General features: G+C 42.8%; 1 non-coding gene across 1 annotated transcript; it reads right to left on the bottom strand.

The window, feature by feature from the left end:
- Nucleotides 1-1,001: 1,001 nt before the first annotated feature.
- LOC145415286 (5S ribosomal RNA) lies at nt 1,002-1,120 on the bottom strand. Its single transcript, XR_013900063.1, has one exon. It is a non-coding gene; the product is annotated as a 5S ribosomal RNA (ribosomal RNA).
- Nucleotides 1,121-5,589: the final 4,469 nt, after the last annotated feature.

Raw genomic sequence — 5,589 nt, 5'->3', positions numbered from 1 at the left:
CAAGTATGCTAGTGCTTAGTTTCTTATATTTACTCTTGTCGGTGGTGTGTGGCTGGCTGTGCACAGTGGTGTGTGGCTGGCTGTGCACCGTGGTGTGTGCCTGGCTGTGCACAGTGGTGTGTGCCTGGCTGTGCACCGTGGTGTGTGCCTGGCTGTGCACAGTGGTGTGTGGCTGGCTGTGCACCGTGGTGTGTGCCTGGCTGTGCACAGTGGTGTGTGCCTGGCTGTGCACCGTGGTGTGTGCCTGGCTGTGCACCGTGGTGTGTGCCTGGCTGTACACAGTGGTGTGTGCCTTGCTGTCACCGTGGTGTGTGGCTGGAAGTGCACCGTGGTGTGTGCCTGGCTGTGCACCGTGGTGTCTTTGGTGCACACAAGTCCTTACAGCCAAGATAATTGTGCACTGGTTGGTGCACGGGAATTCGAGTGGCTCCATCATCCTTCCCGGGGATAGGGAAGATGAGGAACATTAGCATAACAGAACAGCGGAGCCACCACGTGAGGGTGACCTTCCTGTCCAGCACCACAACAGCACCTATAGATAGTCCTGTCCAACAGCACAACAGCACCTATAGATAGTCTTGTCCAGCACCACAACAGCACCTGTAGACAGTCCTGTCCAGCACTACAACAGCACCTATAGATAGTCCTGTCCAGCACCACAACAGCACCTATAGATAGTCTTGTCCAGCACCACAACAGCACCTATAGACAGTCCTGTCCAGCACTACAACAGCACCTATAGATAGTCCTGTCCAGCACCACAACAGCACCTATAGATAGTCCTGTCCAGCACCACAACAGCACCTATAGATAGTCCTGTCCACCACATCTGTATTACTTGTTTTGCGATAAAAATAAAGGCAGTAGATCGTCACAATAAACATCATTCATTCATTCATTGCCAGACGCCATGTATCCCAGACAGGGTGGCCAAGGGCTTAGAGTTAATTGTTTTACAGGGAGGGGCACTAATCCTCCACCAACCCCACTTGACGTAGGGATGCCAACAGCATCTGGTGTTCCCAGGCGGTCACCCATCCAAGTACTAACCAGACCCAACGTTGCTTAACTTCGCTGATCGAACGGGAAGCGGTGTACTCAACGTGGCATGGCCGTTATACCAGACAATAAAAAAAAAAAAAAAAAACATTCTAACGGGGGGCCTCACCCCCCAGACCCCCCAACATTAACCATATCTTGTTCAACCCTAACCTTCAAAATGCTGCAATCGTACCTTCTTATTTCCAATATACCAGTCCTGTATGTGACAGCCCTAGCTTGTATTCAAGATGGACGGTGGGTGTTAGCGCCGAAGTGGTGACAAGTGGAGGTGTATGGTATGTGGGAGGAATACTGGGCCTTAGGAACAGCTTGTAAAGCCTATGCTCAGAGTTGCACAGTCTTTTCTGTAATTACACGGTAGTTTACAGTTAGGACAGTCAACTGCTCTTGATAACACTCCTTGATCTCATAGAATATCAACAGATGCATCTTCTTGGGAAAAAAAGAAAATATTAATGAACAACGCCCAATACTGCTACATCCACCACACCCACCAGCTAACTTAAAACTAATTTCAAATCAGACTTCAGGACGAATCAGGAGGCGTTGCTGCTCACGGAAGTGTGACGCAGCTGACGTTTGTGTCACGTGACCCAAAAGACTCACTCTCATTGGTTTCTCTGCTGCAAGCTGATTGGTCGCCGCAGATGCCTTTTGTGCCCGCCAGCTTTTTTTTTTTTTGAGTAAATATAACAAAACTTCGACTACTTCCATAACCTATCGTAGCACCGATTTTTAAATATTAAATTTAGTGAATTACGCACGCTAAACCAAGAGAGGTTTGTAAGTGACTAGATCACTGATATCTACAGTTCTTTTCACCGGGAAATCATCGTTAGGCATGCCATGTTCCTGTCATCCGTGCTAAGTTGGCAGTTATCGTACTGCTGGCAGCGCCTATGCGACTAAAGAACGATTAACGAAAAAGAAAGGAAGAAAAAAATTAAGAAAAGAAAAGGACGCACGTGAGCCAAGTGTTATCTGTGTACAGGTGCTCAGTGCCAGGCCGCTACACTTCACTTTATGTCGCCTCCTGCGGCCCTGCCTCTCTTGTAGCTTGTGATGAATGTAACCAACTGTGATGGTGGAGGTGATGATAATTGTAATGCTAGGTGAAAAAGGCCCGACTCCTCGGTCCTAAAGCACCTAACGTGTAGCGGGGTCCTCTTTCCAGGCCGGAGCTTAGTGCAATGAAAGAGAGGCAGGACACAAAAACTTAAGGCAATAGCCTGCCAACCACGTGCTGAAGCTGTCACCACCACCAGCATCAATAGTGACTACCATTATTACCCGCCAATATGACTGACTGCCAACCACGTGCTGAAGCTGTCACCACCAGCAGCATCAATAGTGACTACCATTATTACCCGCCAATATGGCTGACTGCCAACCACGTGCTGAAGCTGTCACCACCAGCATCAATAGTGACTACCATTATTACCCGCCAATATGACTGACTGCCAACCACGTGCTGAAGCTGTCACCACCAGCAGCATCAATAGTGACTACCATTATTACCCGCCAATATGGCTGACTGCCAACCACGTGCTGAAGCTGTCACCACCAGCATCAATAGTGACTCCCATTATTACCCGCCGATATGGCTGACTGCCAACCACGTGCTGAAGCTGTCACCACCAGCAGCATCAATAGTGACTACCATTATTACCCGCCAAATGCCATAGGAAGACAGCAGTGGCAGCAACACAGCGTCACGTGGTGCCCCCACAACACCACCACGTGCACAAGATGTGCTGGTGTGGGACATTTGCATGTGGTTTGAGGTGGACTTTTGACGTGTGGTATGTGCAGTGCGTGCCACTCTGCTGTCAGTACTTCCTGCACCACCAGGAGACAGGCACTGACGGCAGCTGTAACCAACCGCCATCCTTCCACCACCATCGTCTACTCCAACAACCATCAAGGCGACTACGAGGACGACCAGTGCGTCCACCTACGCCACAGTAACCAAGACCCATGTCCAGCACACCCGCTGGTGGCTCCACCACCAGCCTTAGTGCCATATACCCTTATTAAGGCTTGATGCTAGTTCCTCATTAGTCCTTCCTTCCTTGCGCCTGAGAAAGTCACAGAGGAGAACCCCAAGGGCGACAAGGGAAACAGGGGGTCGAAGAAGGAAAAGATGCTGATGAAACCGACGAAGAGTTACGTGAAGGGAAAAAAAATAATCCACGACCTCGACAACGAGCAGCAGCCATAAAACTGCACGGCGTGGCCCAGCAGGTTTCAGCAGGCCGAGGCAGCAGACCCCGCCCTCCAAAACACCACCAACACCACAAACACCACCACCATTAACACACCACCACACAACACACCACCACCACCACCACTAACACACCACCACGACCACCACACAACACACCACCACCACCACAAACACCACCACCATTAACACACCACCACACAACACACCACCACCACTAACACACCACCACACAACACACCACCACACAACACACCACCACCACCACCACACAACACACCACCACACAACACACCACCACCACAAACACCACCACCACACAACACACCACCACACAACACACCACCACCACCACCACACAACACACCACCACACAACACACCACCACCACCACCACACAACACACCACCACACAACACACCACCACCACAAACACCACCACCACACAACACACCACCACACAACACACCACCACTAACACACCACCACGACCACCACACAACACACCACCACCACTAACACACCACCACACAACACACCACCACCACTAACACACCACCACACAACACACCACCACACAACACACCACCACCACCACCACACAACACACCACCACACAACACACCACCACCAAGAAGCAGCACAAAACCAGCAGCAAAACAACACAAAAGAACAAGATGGCGGCTAGTGTACAGCAGGGAACCAAACAGTACTAAATCAGCGTAGACGACCAAGCCAGCAAGAAGCCAAGCCAGCAAGAAGCCAAGGTGGCCGCCATCACCAACACCGTTCAGCCTTCCGTCACCTCCTGCCGCTGCCCTCCCTCCTGCCCCCACAACGCCGCCTGCTGCCATGTGAGGCCAGTTAGTAGCAGTAGTAGGCCCGCACTGCCCACGCGTTTATTATTATTATTATTATTGTTATTATTATTATTATTATTATTATTATTAATATTAATACATTCAAACGTTTATCATTGTCATTATAATAAACGTTTATTATCATTAATGCGTCAAAACGTTTATTGTTTTAATGAAATCAAACATTTACTATTAATGCAACCAAACGTTCATTATTATTAATACTGCCAGATGTTCATTATTATTATTAATCCTCCCAAATGTTTACTATTAATGTTTATCCAAACGTTTATTATTACTGATTATACCAAACGATTAATATTATTAATTATAGCAAACTATTATTAATACATCCAAACGATTATTGTTATATATTATTAATAATATTAATTACAGCAAACTATTATTAATACATCCAAACGGTTATTGTTATTATTAATAATACCAAACGTTTATTACTGCCATTATTAATACGTCGATACGTACATTTTATAAATTATACCAAACGCCTATTACTAATATTGCCAAACGTTTATTATTATTAATAATCACACCAAAATTTTATTATTCTTAATGCACCGAAACAGTTATTATTAATACCACCAAACGTTTATTATTTATGTTATTCATATGTCCAAACGTATATTATTATTATTTATCCTAAACGTTTATTATTATCAATTATATACCAACTGATTATTATTATTAACACTACCAAACGTATATTATTATTATTATTATTAACACTACCAAACATATTATTATTATTGATACATCCAAACGTATATTATGATTATTAATACATCCAAACGTATATTATTATTATTAATACATCCAAACGTATATTATTATTATTATTAATAAATCCAAATGTATATTCTTATTCTTATTAATACATCCAAACGTATATTATTATTATTAATACATCGAAACGTATATTATTATTATTATTAATACATCCAAACGTATATTATTATTATTAATACATCCAAACGTATATTATTATTATTATTATTATTATTATTATTAATACATCCAAACGTATATTATTATTATTATTATTATTAATACATCCAAACGTATATTATTATTATTATTATTATTAATACATCCAAACGTATATTATTATTATTAATACATCCAAACGTATATTATTATTATTAATACATCCAAACGTATATTATTATTATTAATACATCCAAACGTATATTATTATTATTAATACATCCAAACGTATATTATTATTATTATTATTATTAATCCAAACGTATATTATTATTATTATTATTATTAATACATGCAAACGTATATTATTATTATTATTACATCCAAACGTATATTATTATTATTAATACATCCAAACGTATATTATTATTATTAATACATCCAAACGTATATTATTATTATTAATACATCCAAACGTATATTATTATTATTAATACA

The sequence above is a fragment of the Coenobita brevimanus genome, chromosome 101 (assembly GCF_032717465.1).
Source record: "Coenobita brevimanus isolate Jiangsu-jjx chromosome 101, ASM3271746v2, whole genome shotgun sequence".
Taxonomy (NCBI): Eukaryota; Metazoa; Arthropoda; class Malacostraca; order Decapoda; family Coenobitidae; genus Coenobita; species Coenobita brevimanus.
Note: the sequence above shows the minus strand (reverse complement) of the source record. Positions and strands in the feature narration are given on the sequence as shown.